The 18655-nt window shown below is 42.7% G+C and overlaps 1 long non-coding RNA gene across 5 annotated transcripts in view; it reads right to left on the bottom strand.

Annotated features, from left to right (window-relative positions):
* The window catches only part of LOC144380876 (uncharacterized), a 71409-nt gene that overhangs the window by 27268 nt on the left and 25486 nt on the right, over positions 1 to 18655 (bottom strand). The window contains exon 2 of one of the 5 annotated variants that reach the window (XR_013445155.1): positions 14680 to 14762. The exons of 3 other annotated variants lie outside the window; for them this stretch is intronic. This is a non-coding gene — a long non-coding RNA (uncharacterized LOC144380876). Of the gene's footprint in view, positions 1 to 14505; positions 14626 to 14679; positions 14763 to 18655 lie in introns of those variants that run through there. One more of the 5 variants, XR_013445157.1, reaches the window with a different exon arrangement.

Below are 18655 nucleotides of genomic sequence, written 5' to 3' on the forward strand. Positions count from 1 at the left end.
TTGTGAATAAAAGGGAACCCCCGTAACCAAAGCCCCCAGCCCCCAGAGGCTAGAGAAAACCTGTCAATAGTCATTATTCCCCAAAATTGTCCTTAGAAAGATATCTAGCTCTGCATGTTCAGCTTCCCTCTGACTTTCTCAGGGTTTATAGATTGTACTTTCATAGAAACTGCAAGCCACGTTTCTGACAAAAAAAAAACAAAAAACAAAAACAAAAACAACCCCGCATATGTATAGCCAAGTATGTGTGGCAGGCACTGAACTGAGCCTTCTGGGGAATGGATCTTGCCGCCCATCCCCAACCCTCCCCTCGACTTAGCTTCCCCCAGGTCTCCCCCCTCCCCCAGCTCCATCTGCCCACTGTCTGCCATAGTCTGGGAGTCAACCTTGACCTTCTCCTTCCCTCTTCCGCCCTATCACCACTCACAGAATACCCTTCCAAACCATTCACTTTGTTCCCTCTGCTCAGGGAGTTCAGGATGTCCACAGCAGCTGCCTCTCTAGTCTCTGCACCCAGACTCCTCCCACCCACTCTCTGCAGCCTCTTCTTAACTCCCCAGACTCCTCACCTCCTGCTCCCACCTCATCCTCTATGCGGCAGCTGTACTGATCAACTCTCAGTCCCTCAACTCTGCTTTCTCCCAACGCTGGGCCTTCCCATATGCCAAGGAGCCCGCAAACGAGGATCTGCGGGCCTGCTGCCTGTTTCGTAAATAAAGTTCTTCTGGAACACATCCCTACCCATTCATTTATTTGTTGTCCACAATACAACGTGCAACATACAATACTCAACAGCAGAGCAGTGGCGACAGAGATTCCATGGCCTGCAAAGCCTCAAATATTTACTATCTGGCTCTTTATAGAAAAGCTTTGCTGTCCTTGCCATATACCATTCCTTCTGCCCAAAGCCTCATCTCCTTGTCTCCTTGTGCCATGTCCACTCCTTCCCTCCCTTCACCTCCTTAACACCTACTTACTCTTCAGCTCTTAGCCTAGTAATAACTTCCTCCAGGAAGTCCTCCCTGACCACACCCCATCCCCTCTATAGGTTTTTCTAGCACTCTATTTTTGTGTTGCAATAGTAGCTACATCTGCCCACCAGTATCTCCCACTAGACTCTGAGGCCCTTGAGAAGCTGGAAGCTGGGTGTCTTGTAGGACTGCTTCTACATTTGTGGGCCCTGGGGCAAGAATATAAATAAAGTCCCATGTTCCATTTGTTCAAATATTTAAGCATTATACACTACATTATAAATTACAAGCTAACACAGTTAAATAATACGTCTTTATATTCTTACCCTGACAAGTATTCCTTCATATGTGGTGAAAAATACATGTAAAGGTATGATTCTGAGGGGATTACAAGTTGGCAAAATAATAAAGACAATTATTATGAATGTCTGAGTGTTCCACTAATAGACCAGTCATGTTTAGATGGATGAGTCATGAAAATGACACACGATTTAAGAACTAGCGTATATTTTATAAAATTTATTTTTCTTGTCTTTGTTTCAGCTTAACCACTAATTATGTTACTATAATCTGATTTTTACACAATGTGTGTTCAGTTGCTCATAATCTAAAGGATTAAAAATAAAATTAATTGTATTGAAAGTACAAAATTTGGGTTATTTTCATCAAAAGTAAATTGAAGGGGGTGGGGGGATGGGTTAGCCTGGTGATGGGTATTAAAGAGGGCACGTTCTGCATGGAGCACTGGGTGTTATACGCAAACAACGAATCATGGAACACTACATCAAAAACTAATGATGTAAGGTATGGTGATTAACATAATAAAAAAAATTCTCAAAAAAACCCCCCCAAAAACAAAAACAAACAAAAACAAAAAAAGTAAATTGAAGTAGGGGCGCCTGGCGGGCTCAGTCAGTGGTGTGTGTGACCCCTGATCTCGGGGTTGTGAGTTTGAACCCCATGTTGGGTGTAGAGATTACTTAAAAATAAAATCTTTAAAAAAAAAAAAAAAGCAAATTGAAGTAAAAATAAGCAAATCATGAATATGCTATTCTTCTAAATTATTAAAAACTAGATCTTAAAAGGCAGTAAGTATAATTAATGAATTAACATAGTTCAAAGCTATATTTTAATTTCATAAAAATGAAATCTTAGTAAATACATATAAATAAGAGGATTCTAATTCTAGTGTGCAATGTCTACCAGTTGACAATGTAAAGAATTGGTATCATTCTTCATGTGCTATATCTAGACCTATGCATGCACATATATGAGTTGTTTAATACAGTTAATATCATACTATTTCATAAGTACCCTTAGAACTAGGAATTAAAATAATCTGAAGAGAAGCAAGGAAACAGACCTTCAGCCCCACCGGGAAATCATACTTTGTTTTGCAACAATTTATTGCATTCATGCGGAAAGGAAGTTTTGACAACTTATTTGCCTTTTCTCTTACATTAAGCCCTTCCACCGCTCAAATCCTCCCTACAGGCCAAAGAAGTATCCTTCTCGGACATCAGCAGTGATACAACCCACATCTTTGGGGCATTGACACATTGTCTTTAGCCTTTTCAGTCCTGAGGACATACCGCCAGGGATGTAGCCAAGAGCTTTCCTGGGGCCCAAACTGCATGGGTTGCAAGAAGAGTTGTTCAGAGTTACAGGCCATGCTCTGCCAAAGCCAAACTCAGGGGCCCACGTCGTCTTTCTTGTCTGTTTCTGTACGTATCTGTAACCTGCATGGCCGTCTCAAGTGAAGGGCCCTCTCGCCCCAGTGTAAGGGTAATAGAGCTCTCATCCACTGTCCTATCCCTACTTCTTAACCACATAGTAGGTACTCAGTAGGGGTTGACTTAGGTACACCGTGAAGGGATTTTTATTCTTTTGGACCAATGAGGCACTAATATATAAATTGACTCATCTCTGGCCTCACCCCATACATGTAGCCATCTACTAGAGTGGGGATCAGCAGACCTTTTCTGTAAAGGGCCAGACAGTGAATAGTTTAGGTCCCGTGAGCTATGTGATCTTTGTTGCAAATATTCAACTCTGCTGTTGCCATACAAAAGCAGCCACAGACAGTAATAGATCTACAAGTAAATGTGACCATGCTCCAATGCGACTTTATAGAAACAGCTGGTGGGCCAGATTTGGCCAGTGGGTGGCAGTTTGCCAACCCCCCCACACACTAGAGTATAGGAGGAAAGGGACGGTGCTGAAGGAGAGGAGGGGGAGGTGGAAACTGTTTAGGAGGCGGGATTCCTAGGAGCTGGTGACTGCTAAGGACATGGCCAACCTACTCGGATGGCCTCTATTACTATGGCTTGGTACTGGGAGTCTCAGCTCAAACTGCCAAGGGATGCTAAAGGCATCCTCCAGCTGGCTTTCCTTCATCCGGGCTGTTTCTCTCTGCTTGCCTGGCTTGTCATCGTGACTGTCCGTCTTTCTATAGGTATCTGTTTTCTGTCAAGCTCAGTGCTTCTCCAGCCTGGCTGTGCGTTAGAACCGCCCAGGGAGTTGAGAAGAAAGACCTGTCTGGACTCTCCCAGGTGTGTTAGTCTGCTTGGGCTGCTGCAACAAAATACTACAGACTGCGTGGCTTAAGCAACAGAAATTTATTTTCTCATGGTCCTGGAGGCTAGGAGTCCAAGATCAAGGTACTGTCAGGGTTGGTTTCTGACGCAGCCTTTCTCCTTGGTTTGCAAATGGCCACCTTCTTGCTATGTCCTCACACGGCGTTTTCCCTGTGCAAACACTGGCAGAGAGAACAAGCTGGTGTCTGTTTCTTTTAAGGACACCGGTCCTATCCAGATTAGGGCCCCCACTCTTATGACCTCATTTAACCTTAATTACCTCCTTACAGGCCTTGTCTCCAAATATAGTCACATTCGGAGTTAGAGCTTCAACATAGGAATGGGTGGGGCACCATTCAGTCCTGTGATATTGTGATTTTTAAGAAATATATATTTGGCCCACTGTTCCTGGCACATAGCTCCTAAAACCCTTGTAAAGAGCCCCTTTGTAAAGGGGTACCTTTTGTTACAATATTTAGTTTTTCCTCAGTGCCTGAAATAGCTTCAGAGCCGAAAGTGAGTGTCTTTTGTTATTCATAACAAGCCCCTTTCAACCACACTGAGTTTATGTTAATGAGGTGACTTTTGGAAAGCCCCTAAGGATGGGGGCTGGTTGCCAGGGGAACCAACCAAGATTAGAGGGTTGGCACTTTCAGCCTCCCATCTCCACCCCCCACACCATCTCTGGGTAGGGGAGAGGGGCTAGAGATCAATTAAATCATTAGCCATTGCCTATGTAGTGAACGCTCCAGAAAAATCCAACAGGATGCAGTTTAGAGAGCTTCTGGGTTGGTGAATAAGTACGCATCCATGTGCCAGAAGGGTGACAAACTCCAAACTCCCCTGGGACAGAAGCTCTTGTGCTCAGGACCCTTCCAGACCTTGTCCTAAGTATCATTTCCTTTGGCTGTTCTCATTTGTAGCCTTTAATGTTCTTTGTAATAAACCAGTCATGTAGTAAGTAAGCTGGTTTCCTGGGTTCTGTGAGCTGCCCTAGCAAATGAATCAAACCTGAAGACGGGAGTCTGGGAAGTTCAGATTTATCACTGATCTGTCAGAAGCACAGGGGACAGTCTGGACTTGCAACTGGCATCTGAAATAGGGAGGAGGCAGTCCTGTAGACCTGACATTTTCTCCAGTGTCAGAATTAAGTTATAGGACATGCAGCTGGTATCACGGAATTGCTCGATGTGTGAAAAACCTACACATTTGGTGTCCAAAGTAGTGTCGTAGTATTGAGAGTAGAGACATAGGAGATGTATTTTTCCTTTCTTAGGTCCACATTACCAGGTTTGGGGATTAACTGGTTTCAGATGGGGTCCAGGTACACAGGTAATTCTAATGCTCGCAGTTGAGAAGCCACTTAGATTCGATATTCTGGTTCTGATCTTATTAACCCAGCTCGGTTACCCCTCCAGGATAAATCCAGTTAAAGAGCTCACCATTTCTGTGCTTGGTTGAGCTCTCTTGATCAGCCCCACTTCAAGGGAAAGAGAATTGGACAGGATGTGGAAGGTGGCAGCAGGCTCATTCGCTTGGTGGGAACTCTATGGAGGAAGAGGTCTACAGGGAAAGGGGCTGTGTTTGGCTTGGTCATGCCAACCTTCAGATGCCTATGAGAGTCGCATGCCATCAGCAGGTCTGGAATTGAGAGGTCTCAGCTACAAATAAAGATTTTAAGTCTTCATCAGCAAAGAGGTGGGAAGTAGATGGGAGTGAAGGAGTGGGAAAAGAGGGTCAGAAATGGAAACCTGGAGAACTTTAGCACTCGAGAAAGGTAGAGAAAGTTTCCAGCGAACACCACTAGCCAGGAGCCATTTGAGTTGGTTGAAAAACTAGAGGAGGGGATAAAAAGGAGGAGAAAATTATAAAACGTAACCAAGAAGCTAGGTTCAAAAAAAAATCTCCTGGACTTGACAGTTAGCAGGCATGGGAAACTTCATGAGATGTTTGGGGCCTGTGGAGACCCTTGGTTTGTCCCTGCTCTGAGCCCTGGGAGGCTGACCTGAATGGGCAGCATCCATGGATTTTCTGGCCCTCTGGCTTCAAGTCGGGCTTGGCCAACGGGAAATATTAACAGGAAATCAGAGGGAGAAAGGAGAGAAGCGTCGAGGTATCGGTCTTGTTTGGCTCCCTTGACGTGGGTCAACGTGGCCAGCCTGCATTCCTTCTGAAGGGCATCACTCTTGTTGGGTGGTCCTCTCCATACAGTACTCGCTCAGCCTGTGCTCCTGTAAAGGCTCCTTCCCCTTTTCCTGCAGGCCTAGGGTAATGACAGCTTCCCGCTGTCACCAACCCCTGGGGTGCCGCACTATTCTTTTGGCTTCAGTATCCTGTCAGCATCTTTGTAAATAGTCCCTATATTAAACTCTCCTCAAATTACCCCATTTGTGCCCTCTGTCTCCTGCTAGGATCCTGACCGATGTAGGACACAATCCAAACTGCAGTGGGTTGGGGAATGAGTGGGAGAGTATGGAATATACATTATTTTGAAAAGTACCATAGAAAAGTATGGATGGAATGAAAAAAAAAATCATTTTACTTCAGATTAAAAAAAAAAAGAAGAAGAAGAATAGGGGCACCTGGGTGGCTCGGTCGGTTAAGCATCCAATTCTTGGTTTTGGCTCCAGTCATGATCTCAGGGTCCTGGGATCGAGCCCCGGTGTGGGGGTCTGAGCTCAGTCTGGAGTCTGCTTGTCCTCCTCCCTCTGCTCCTGTCCCCCACCTTGCTCTTGTGTGAGCTCTCTCTCATAAATAAATCTTAAAAAAATAGAAGATGAAGTTTCTTTGGTTTTCCATTCCAATCCCTTTCTTCTCTCTTAACAGAGGCTACTGCTCTCATGAATCAGGTATGAAACCTTCTAACCCTTTAAAAATATATATACTTTACTATTAGTATGTATGTTTCACAATTTACCTAAATGCTACCATACTACATCACTCAGCAGATCCTTTGTTTTCTCACGAATACATCTTTGAGAATGAGCCATGTTCATATTTATAGAGCTAGGTCATTTGTTTTAACTGTTGCATAGTATTTCATTTTTATATCTATTTATTCTGTTAATGGACATTTTTATGATTCCAGTTTTTCTACTATTAAACAATACTGTAATGAACATCTTTGTACTCTTCTCCTGATAGGAGGGTTTCTCCAGAGTATATAAATAGAAGGGAAATTACTGATCATGTTTATATATTTTTAACTTTACTAGGCATTACCAAAGTGACACCCTCCCCAAGCCCCCGAAAGTTTGTGATTTTTGAAAATCTGATGACTGCAAAATCAGTATACAAAAACCAGTATACAACTGTTGCTATTAAATATAAATGTATTAGGGCATGTGGGTGGCTCAGTTGGTTAAGCATCTGCCTTTGGCTCAGGTCATGATCCTGGGACCCTGGGATGGAGCCCCGTGTGTCAGGCTCCCTGCTCATTAGGAAGTCTGCTTCTCCCTCTGCCCCTCTCCCTATTTGTGTTCTTTCTCGTGCTCTAATAAATAAAATCTTTAAAAAAATAAATATAAATATATTTTCAGAGTGGCTAATACATGCACATGGTATGAAATTCAGAAGGTACAAGAGCATATGCCGTGGAAAGTGACTCTTCCCCAACTCCTGTCCCTTAGACACCATAGCTCGGCCCAGTTATTGGTTTCTTGTGTTCTTCAGATACATTCTGTAGTTAAATGTGTGCAACACAACACGAAAATAATTGTTTGTATCTCACTTCTTTTGCTTCAGTAGATTCTACACAGTTTTATAGACTCAACCTTGTGTTCATTTTACCATAAACCCTATTTCCTCAGATCCTGCAATCCTAGGTTTGGGTGACTACCTGAAGAGCTCCCAGTCCTAGGCTCCTCACCTCCAAAGATCCCATCACGACTGTCCTGAGGGGCTTCGAGAACCTCTATATTAAGTTCTACTGTCCTAGGGTTTCCAATGGAAGCTTGTGGACTAGGTGGTTGTTTTTTTTTTTGTCCGTCATGGTACAGTCAGGAAAACAGTCACTGCTGTATGTATTTCCAACAGGAAGGGCTTTAACACAGGGAATTAGAGACTTTCACAACTCTAAGAAAGTTGCAGGAGGGATGGAGGTTAGGAACCCTTTCAGAGAATCTGGAAGGGCAGGGATCAGAAGGAAGCCACTGCTATTGATCTCAGCTGCCTATAGAGCGGATTCTCAGAACACCTAAAAGCTGGAGGCAAAAATCCCAGGTCAGCCATTCCTGCTACTGTTGCCCATGACATCCCCCAGAAAACAAGGGCTTCTCCTTCTTTCTCTACCAAATATCATGCAAGTGCCTCTCATTAGTGGAGTCTAAGCAGACCATATTCTCTTGTGGAAAAAGAGGAGTCAGTGCACAGAAAGGCAGATAGGATACCAAGTACCCGCAAATGGCAACCTGCAGGGTTCCCAATAAACTCCCCCCCCCCCATACAGGAGTAATAACCAACTTTGTAGGGGCAGACACCATGAGAATTTGTGGGACAGCCATAATTTAGGTCATAGATTTTATATAGGCCAACAACGACTAAGCGCCTTTTTTTACCTTCCAAATGGCCCAGTATGTGAGAAAGATTTTGGGAAAAGTAACAGAAAAGGAAAGACAAGACCCAGTTCCTGTCCTCAAGGAAGCATCATTCATTCAACAAACACGGAGAACCTACTATGTGTTCACATCAGAAACCCTAGGGAAGCAGAACTTGATAGGGACACATAAATATGCAAAGGATAAAAATCTGCATAGGAATGATAAACCTGAAATTCAAGATAGAGATTATTTATGGGTGGGAGGGGACACAGCTACAATTGTGCAAGTAATACTTTAAACTGGATGGAGTATAGACATTTGTGTATTTACTTTTACTTCCAGTTTTTCCTGTGGCTGAAATAGTTCATAATTAAAAAAAAAAAAAAAAAGAACTAGGTAGGGTCTCTGTCCTTGAGCTTACATTTTAATGGGAAAGGTCTCTTGCATATAAACATACACACACCCCCCCAATGGAATAACAATGTCAAAAATTGACGTGGGGGTGGTGCACCTAAGTGGTTCAGTTGGTTAAGCGTCTGCCTTCGGCTCAGGTCATGATCCCGGAGTCCTGGGATTGAGTCCCACAAGTCCTATGGTGCTCCCTGCTCAGCGGGGAGTCTGCCCCCTCCCCTCCTCCTGATCATGCTTGCTCTCTCTCTCTTTCTCTCAAATAAATAAAATCTTTAAAAAAAAAATGACATGGGGCTGAGAAGCTCTCTTGGGTAGAAGAGCTTTCTGAAAATCAACCTTCATGGAGTTAATCAACTAGATGCAGTAGAGAAATTATATACGAACTCCGCAACAAAGGGTAAATTTAGGGTTGGCATAAACTTTTTTAAAATCAAGGTGATCATACTTAAAAATCTTTCTTGCTTTGGGAGGGAAGACAGAATGAAGCTAAAGCTGCACCTCATGCTGACTTTCTATGAATCGACATCAGACAGAACAACTATAGACCAAACACATAAGTGCAAAGGGGTAGGAGGTAAAGAGGTGAGCAGCAAGAGGTGAAGGGCAGGCGAGTTTTGACACCGGCTTTGGTGGGCCGGGAGATGAAAAGGAGATGTAGGGTGAAGCACAGCAAAAAGAAAGGGGAAGAAAAGGAGAAAAAGAAGGCAAACATTAAAAATTCACTTGCAGTTAAGACTATATTTTAGAGGTCATAGAAAGTTAAAAGAATAAGACATGTTCCCTGGCCTCAAAAAACTAAAGTATTTGCCCATGAAGGATACTAAATGAGCTATGGGCTTCACGAGGATGGTCTCACTTAATTCACCTGCTAACCCCATGAAGTGAGCACTTCTAAGCTCAGATTCAGGTGAGGAAACTGAGGCACAGAGCAGTTCCACAACTTGCTCCCCTCCATCAAGAAGCAGAGCCCAGAGTTTGTTAGCCCCTTTCTTAACTGCTGCCCCTTCCAGGCAAGAAAGACTTGGTGGATGATGGAACTGATAAGATCTGGAAAGATTTGTCTCTAGAAGGTAGAAACCTAACTTGTTAATTCCTCAGCCTCCTCCCCAGGTCCCACAGATTTATTTCCTGGCTCTGTGCTATTTTGGGTCATAGTCCCTATTCTCCTGCCCTCTCTAATCCCCTTTTCTCCAGGTTCATTTTCTCTCTCCGTCCCTTTCCTCTCCCAAAACCTCTCCAAGGCAATACATATACACCAAACAGCTATGCTTTTAAGTTTTCCAAATGGGTCTTCAGTCTTCAAGTCTATGTTTGGATGAGATGCAATAGGTAATCCCTAAAGAGCCTTTCAGACTGTAATTTCCCCTCTCTGTCCTGCATCATTCCCATCAGCTTAGAAACATAGTTTAGCTCTCCTATCTTTTAAAAAAAAAATTTTTTTTGAAAACCTGTCCTTGACCCCATATACTCTTGCAACCCTATTTCTGTATTCCCCACTTACAGTGTCTTAGAAAAAGTTGTCTGTAGCCACTGTCTTCATTTCTTACCTCTCTTCAACCCACTTCATTGGCTCCTGTCCCATTAACTATGCTGATAACTCCCAGATTTATTATTTCTAGCCCCAACCTTCCTACTTCACATCTAATTTGGATGTTTAATTTCCAAATTAACATGCCCCAAGGCAAACTCTTGTTTTCCCAGCCTGATCTACTATTCTCCCAGCTTTCCTTATCCAGCAAATAACTATAACAAGAGCCCAAGCCAGGAATGTGGGGCTCACTCACTCCCCCCCTCATTAAATCCACCACCGAGTGCTATCTACTCTCCTCTACGTCCAGAATATCCCAAATCTGTTTCTCTCCATCTTTATCTTCGTCCAAGCCACCATCATCTTTCATCGGAGTTACTGTTATAGCCACTTTATATAATCCACTCTCCACATGGTAGCCAGAGTAATATTTTAAAATGCAAGTCAGATAATATCATCTCTCTGCTTAAAACCCTTCAAGGTCTTTCCATTACATTTAGCATAAAATCTGGCCTTCAAGGCTTTACATGATCAGGTTTCTGGTCCTCTGACTGGATCACCCCCTCTCCTGCTCTCTAAGCCCCCAGCCATACTTGCTGTCTTTCTGTTTGTTGAGCATATTAAGTTCTGGAGCTTCTGTACTATTTTCTCCCTCTTCCTAGATTATGAATTTCCTTGATCTTCCATTACTGGCTTCCTCCCACTATTTGGGTCTCAATTCAAATGTCACCTTCTTGGAGTCGCCTTTCCTCATGACCCAGTTTAAAACACTCATTTACTGTCACCCTGTCCCATTTTCATATTCGCACTTGTCACTCCCTAGTGTTCCATTTCTGTGTGGGTCTAGTCGCATTGGAATGCAATCTCTGTGGGTCTAGTCGCTCTGTTAGAACTAGAACCTTGGATTTCTTGTGTTTTGTCGTATGCCTAGCACCTGGAATGGTGCCTAGCACTAGTAGGCACTCAAATATTAATTTAGTTTGATAAATTAGTGAAAGATAAGATCCTTGAGGGGCACCTAGGTGGCTCAGTCAGTTAAGCGTCTGCCTTTGGCTCAGGTCATGATCCCAGATGGGATAGAGCCCTGTGACGGGCTCCCTGCTCCGCAGAGAGTCTGCTTCCCCCTCTCCTTCTCCCTCTGCTCCTCCTCCCACTCATGTGCACGTGTGCACTCACACGTGCTCTCACTCAAATAAAACCTTAAAGAAAAAATCCTTGAAACTTGGGACTACTATAACTCAAACATTTATTTTTCTTTAAGATTTTTTAGAGAGAGAGAGAGAGCAAGAGAGTGGGCCCAAGAGCAAGCGGGGGAGGGGCAGAGGGAGGGAGAGAATCTCAAGCCAACTTCCCCCTGAGTGCAGAACCCAATGAAGGCCTCCATCCCAAGACCCTGAGATCATGACCTGAGATTTCATGACTTAATGAAATTAAGAGTTGGACGTTTAACTGACTGAGCCACCCAGGTGCCCCATGACTCAAACTTCTATATAACTTTTCCCAACTGCCTAGTGACATGGCTGCACCTCTTTTAAGCTCTCAAAATAGGATGACGAAAATATGCAACACACATATCTTAAAAATTCTAGCAGCATGGGGCGCCTGGGTGGCTCAGTCATTAAGCATCTACCTTCGGCTCAGGTCATGATTCTGGGGTCCTGGGATCGAGCCCCGCATCGGGCTCCCTGCTTGGTGGGAAGCCTGCTTCTCCCTCTCCCACTGCCCCTGCTTGTGTTCCCTCTCTCGCTAGGTCTCTGTCAAATAAATAAAATCTTAAAAAAAAAAAAAAAATTCTAGCAGCAAAGGGAAATCTTAATGTGGGCTTCATTTTAACAAAAATTTCTGATGAAAATTTGTTGTGGTAAATGAAAGTTATACCAACTACAATCCTCTGAACATGGGAATTTTTTCTAGGTTTGGGGTTCAAGTCTTAGAACCAATAAGTGGGTGATAAGTCCCAAAGGCAAAGAATTCCCCATCTACCTTCATCTGTCACACCTGGCCTCCTTTCTTCCTCTACCCTGTGAACTATAGGAACAATTAAGTATTTAAGAATTCTTCTCTTCCATCAAGAAACAGTGTCAGTAATTCCACGCCCTGGAGAATTTAAGGTCTATATTATGAAACGCTTTTTTTAAAAGTGGGTTATAGGTACTTTTCTATCCACTCTGTATAACTCTCATAGATTGTGTAATGCCTTACGAAGGGCCTGGATGCTCACCACCCACATCTCCAGTCTAAAACTAGGTTATGAGTAAAATGAAAACTCTGCAAAAAAAAAAAAAAAAAAAATTTCCTCCTGCTTCTCATAGAGTCCTCAGCTCAATTCCTATCTTATAGCCACGGAAATCCAGAGCATGTAAAGAGGTCAAGAACCTAAGTAATTACTCAGCTAGTAACGAACAGTAGCAGACACACTCCCTTTGAAATTGCGGAAATTCTCATTTCCACACTAAAGCCAAGAGAACACAGCCCAGACCGGCAGGTGAGAAGACTGAAGAGGTATTTTCCTTATTTACCTGACAGCTCTTGCCCCCTTCATCCAGAACAAAGACAGCCTGCCACATCTAGGGTTCAGGAAATTTTCGGGAGGAGGAGGGGTAGGATGGAATGGAGAGGTTTTATCTGGTCGAACTACGTGTAGCCTGGGAAAGTGCCCAAGTGAGAACAATTGAATACCAAATCATTTTCCCACAACGCTGGCAGAGGTCTCCATAGACTGTTAAGCTTCAACCACTCTGTAAACTCTAAGATCTCTTTAAGGTCCTACTTTCTTCCCCCTCTGGGGAGAGGTCTTCACTCCTCTTCAGGAGGTTAGCCTGGGAAGATACACGGTTATCTTCAAACCACAACAACATAGGCCCCGGTCCTCCTATAGTTCCTGTGCTCCACCCTAATGGAGTTTAGGAAACTGATAAGGCAGCTGTGAAAATAGAGGGTAAAACATTCTCTTCCATTCAAGGCAGTTGGCATAGTTTGCACTTCTCAAAAAAGGGGCTGGGAGGTGGTTATTTTCCACTTTTTAAAATGGTTATGGATCAAAACACAACTAAGCAACCACCCTGCATCGCAGAATCAGTCTGTCCACTCATTAGTTCATAGGTAGCTCGTAAGTACATATATATTCACTTAGAACTTTTTATTTTAAAAGGGACTTTATATTTTATATATTTTTATTATTTTAAATATATTTATATTTTAAAATGTCCACATAAGGTCGAGAATAGTTCAATGAACTCCATGTACTTGATAACCTGGCTTCAGCGATTATCCATGTAAATCCATTCCATGTTAATGTTCTTATAACAAAACAAAATTTTATTTTCAGAATGAGCCCATGTGTCTTATGGGCTATAACATTTAATTTGTTATGATACATAATAACTTCTTTAGAGTTTTGGGGCAGAAGAGTAAAACTTCACAATTCTGACTAATTGGCTCTAACTGTCCAAACGATTTGAAAAAGCCACATTATGCAATTTTTTAAAGGCAGTTTTAGCACTTCCAAGTTAAAGAGGATCATAAAAGCATTGCCAACGAGAGGTCCTATCAGTTTTGCTTTAATGAACACACACGCAAGCGGTAACTGTAAAATTATTAATTATCTTTGCATGCAAAGAGGTGTTTCAAAGTTAACGTAAGATGTGTTCACCAGCTCACACTGTCACAGCAAAACAACACAGCCCCGGTGGCTTACACAACATAAGTTAATTTTCTCACAGTTCTGGAGGCTGGAAGTCCGAAATCAGGGTGCCATCTCGGTCAGGGTTCCGGGGAGGGAGTTCTCTTCTTGCTGCGGCCTCACGAGGCTGAGAGAACTAGCAAGCTCTGCGGTAAACCTTCTTAACAGGGCACTAATCCCATCAGGTGGGCTCCACCCTCAGGACCTCATCTAAACCTAATTGCCTCCCAAAGGCCCCACCTCCAAATACCATCACCCTGCAGGTCAGGGCTTCAACGTAGGAATCTGCAGCTTGAGGAGGGACAACGGACGCAATTCAGATCACAGCCAAAGACACGTTTTATTCCTTCATGTTGAACGTCCTCTTTCTTTGCAAATTATAATTATGGAGACATTACGTATTTGCCGAGCACACCCTTTTTATTCATGGTGCAAATTCATCACATCACATTCCATATTAGGTAAATTTTATTGAATAGGCTTTACAGTATATGAAATACCTATCTAGTCAGTACCTGCCAAGCTGTTACTCTTGGCCCAGACATTTCCCCCTAAATAAACTGATAAGGGACAAGAAGTAATGAGTGGGTAGGCTTTCTGAGTCTGCTCCTGGGCCTGAAGATGGAGGCAGGGTTGTGAAGGCTGGTTTTGGGGTTTATAGAGTTAATTATCAAAGCTTACCTAATAATACTCAAATGGATACTAAGATCTTCTAAAAGTAACCTGGATTTAAATCTTGCTTGTGTTTTCTAAAGATCATTTTTTTTTTTTTTTTATTGACAGAACTTAGGATGCTTACCAGGAGACCTGGTAAAACTCCAGGCCCTCAAAATTCCCCTTGAATTTTCAAGTGGGTAATCCATTATTCTGCTCCTATCCTGCGGATGCCCAGCTCTTGGTGGCTGAACTCTCCCACAAAGGTGACCCCACTGGAGAGGCAGGTCATGGTGGTAGAGCACTGTGGAGAGCTCACCTTGGGATGAAACGGGGCATCAGTTCTCTTCATAAGGCCTCTCTGACCGGAGATGAAAGTGCTTTGGGGACTTGGGGCCCAACCTTGTGAATTAAGAGCAGAAAAAAAAAAGGGTACTTTGTGACAGGTATTTGAGTTGCCAACACCCTGAGATAACTTAAGCGCTCTGTAACTGACCAGAGCGAAACTTCGTCTTGCCATTTTCCTCGGAAGCTGGAAGTAAATATTAAAATCAGAATGCTTAGTTTGAGGAGTAGCAACAAATTAACTGTAATATAGCTCGTTGTGACATATACCTTATTATACCTAATATTATTATTGCTTGTGAGGCTTGGGAGTTCAGGAAGTTTTGAGTTCAAATCCTGACTCCAACATGGAGTCGCCATGTGACCTCAGGCTAATTTCTAGGCCTCCTCATTTTTTTTTGTTTTTGTTTTTGTTTTATTGAATCTGTAAGACAGAGACAACAGCACATACTTTCATTAAGTGGTTGTAAGGAATAAAAAATAGTAAATAGCTTGGCATTCTATCTGGTATAGAGTAAGAGCCAAATAAATGGTGGCTACTATTATTAGCTTAGCATAATTGAACTTCAACAACTATAATTAACTACACTTGCAAAATTTGAGTAAAAGATTGCTTTACTTACTTATCTCAACAACCAGAAACACCTTCTCAAGGGAAGGGAGGTAGATTTTTTAAACTCCTCTCAGTGTTAAGTTTGCAGATCTTTGGAGTATTTTAAAAGATGGCAAGCAGTTTTTTGTTTGTTTGTTTGATTTTTAGCACTTAGAGTATCCTTCTGGTTCAAGGATATTGGTCGCTTATTTGCCACTTACATGAGAAGCTGTGTCTTAAGTCTCACTTTGCAGGAAATAGTAGGAATATTCACCAAGCCCTTTTCAGAAACAAGAGGTAAGACATTCAGCCAAGGTTCTGGGGATACCTATATGGTGCAACAACATAAATAAGGGGTCTCAGTGTAATATACAATCCCACTCAAAATAAGTGTGAGTTTACTCCCCCAGTGGTATAGGATTTGGCTGAGTGGACTGATCTGACTATTGCAATCACAGTGAAAAGACCAGCTTGAGCTGATTGTAGCCCTGGGGCACACCCAATGAACTAGTCCAGCCTTGATATGCCTCTGTGTCTCATTTATGGTGAGGAAAGCAGTATTTGCCTCCGAGAGTGTGAAATTCATCTGTAGATTTCAAGGGGGAAAGCTGGAGGCTGGAGACTATGTGAGAAGACACGAAGCCTTTCAGGAAAACATTGTGAAGTGGTAATATGAAAATGATGCTCTTGAGTCCTATTTCCCCATCAGTAAGGTGCTTGAGAATAGTTGGTCTGATTAAGACAGAGAACAAAATATCCATGTGCCACAAAATGAAAAGTGGGTCTTGCCTTTTGGTCTCCTTGCTCACTACCAACACTTTTTTTTTTTTTTTTTTTTTGTCTATTAAGAGCTAGGAAGGGGTAGTGTAAAATCCTGCATTTATGAATAGTGTAAATCAAGTTTTACTAATTGAATTCTAAAATAGGGGGTGATTAGAAAATTGTGGAGTAAAATGTTTCATCAGTGTGAAGCCTTGCCAGATGCTGCAGTTGGTATAATAATATATCCCGGGTACAGTTATGGCAAACGAGTGCCAGGAGTGCTCTAGTTAATCTGGATATGATAGGATACCGACAATCACGCACGCTCAGCGGGCCTGGGTCGGTGTGTTACAGGTGATGTGTTCAGGCTCCTTCATCCTGAAGGCTTTCACAGTGCTTCTCAATCTTGGGTAATGTAATGACCCCTTCTAAAGAGAAGTGAAAATGCTCCACTGATCCTTACATTTACTTAAATTACCCCTAGTATGTTATCTTAACGTACCAACATAAAACTAGGTGCAAACTCCTAGTATTTATAGTTCTTATGAACCCAAGGCTTTTATTTTTCAGATTAAATTTAAATCAAACTATCAAGCCAGTGATATTTAAATTGACAACACTAATTTAATGAGATGGATGATATTATTTTGCTGAAACTATGTAACTGATTATAAAGTAAACATGCTACCGATCGCCACAGGGCAGGTTCTTTTGATCTCAGTGCATTTATAACGGCAATTTTTCTTTATTTGAACTATTAGGTTACCTTCCTTAATATAGTGGTAATGCATCATTCACATACGAAGGCCAACTCTGTTCTTTTCTCATTTGCTTTGGACGACTGTAGAATGCTACATTGTGTCAGTTTGATCACAGACACAAAGCAAGCAGGAGCAAACTTGAGGCAGTACTCAGTTACAAAGTGGTCATTTTATTTTTAATGAAAATGTTCTGTCTCTGCACTGTCCAAAGCCACGTGTGGCTATTGAGCACCTGAAGGGGACAAGCGTAACCCAGGGACAGGATTTTTAATTCACTTGCATTCAGACAGTCACATGTGGCTACTGTAGTAACTAAGTAAACTACAGTTGTTTACTATGCAAATATAGCTTTGATTAGTCACCTGCCTTCCACTTAGATTGTCCCTCTGATGCCTCGGTGGCTTAGTTGGTTAAGCATCTGACCCTTGATTTCGGCTCAGGCAGGGTCGTGAGATAGAGGTCCTCCCACCCCGCCCCCACCATTGGGCTCCACGCTCAGCAGGGAGTCTGTTTAAGATTCTCTCTCTCCCCCTGCTCCTCCCCCTTCTAAAAAATAGATTGTCCCCCTGAGCCCCTCCTATATTGAAATTCTGCAGCTGCCGGTGATCTTGAATAACTGTCACAGGTGCATCAAATAGCCAAGGTGTTTAGAGCTCATTTTTATTTCTCTGGAAAACAGGAAGCCTAAGCCCCCTTCAGGGTATAGTGGACCATTATGAAGTTGGTTATGTCACCCTACTAACTACCTTTGTTGCTGCTCCTGCAGAGGGTGCCCTTCCATTCCCCAGGTCCCATATGCCCCATTTGTACCTGACAAACATTTGGTATCGTTTTCCAGAATCTGCTCAAGCTTCACCTCATCTACGGAAGCTTTCCTGACCCTTCTAGGTAAAGCTTACCTCCCTTATCACTGCCCTCACCCTGTACTTTGACAGAAACTTGCATCATAGCAATCACAGTTCTCACATTTATTTTACAATTTATTCTTACCTTATGTTATTGACTGAATTGTTTCTTTCTCCAAAAATAGGTTGAAGTCCTAACTTCCAGTACCTCAGATTACGACCTTATTTGAAAATAGGGTCACTGCAGATGAAATCAGTCAGGTGAAGATGAGATCATGCTCAAGTAGGGTGGGCCCTGGATCTGTTAGGACCGGTATGCTTATAAGAAGAGGAAAAGAGAGACACGCAAGGGGAGAAGGCGGAAATTTAAGTGCTGCAGCTATAAGCCAAGGAATGCCACCAATCGCAGGCAACCCACCAGTGGCCAAGAAAAGGCAAGGAAGGATTCTCCTCTCCAAGCTTCACAGGGAGTACAGCCCTGCTGACACCTTGCTCTCAGACCTCTAGCTCCAGAACTGCAAGACAGTAATTTTTTTTTTTTTTTAAGCCACTCAGTTTGTGGTTCTTTGTTACAGCAACCCTAGAAAGCTAATATACCTTACGGAAATCATAAGCTCCTTGAGGACAGGGACCTTGCTTGATTTATTTCTGTGTCCTTTATAGCTGTCAGTGTCTGAACCAATATGTTGGATGGATTAATGAAAGAACACAATGCCTGTTCCTTTGCCTTGATCTGGTCTCAACCTGGAACTGCAAAAAATCACTTTAAATAAATTCAGTGCTGCTGCCTATGGCCACACAGGCTGGGCACTGCGTGATTCCAGAGTTGTGTGATGTGGTGACCTCCAATTATTTATTGTATAACTGAATCTACATAAGGAAAGTCAGTAGAACAGTGAACCCCCATGCCATCCTGTTAGAAGAACCACCGCTATTGTGAGGTTCAGCTCTTACTTTGCCCAACAGCAGAAAACCATAAATAATTATCCT

The sequence above is a fragment of the Halichoerus grypus genome, chromosome 2 (genome assembly GCF_964656455.1).
Source record: "Halichoerus grypus chromosome 2, mHalGry1.hap1.1, whole genome shotgun sequence".
NCBI lineage: Eukaryota > Metazoa > Chordata > Mammalia > Carnivora > Phocidae > Halichoerus > Halichoerus grypus.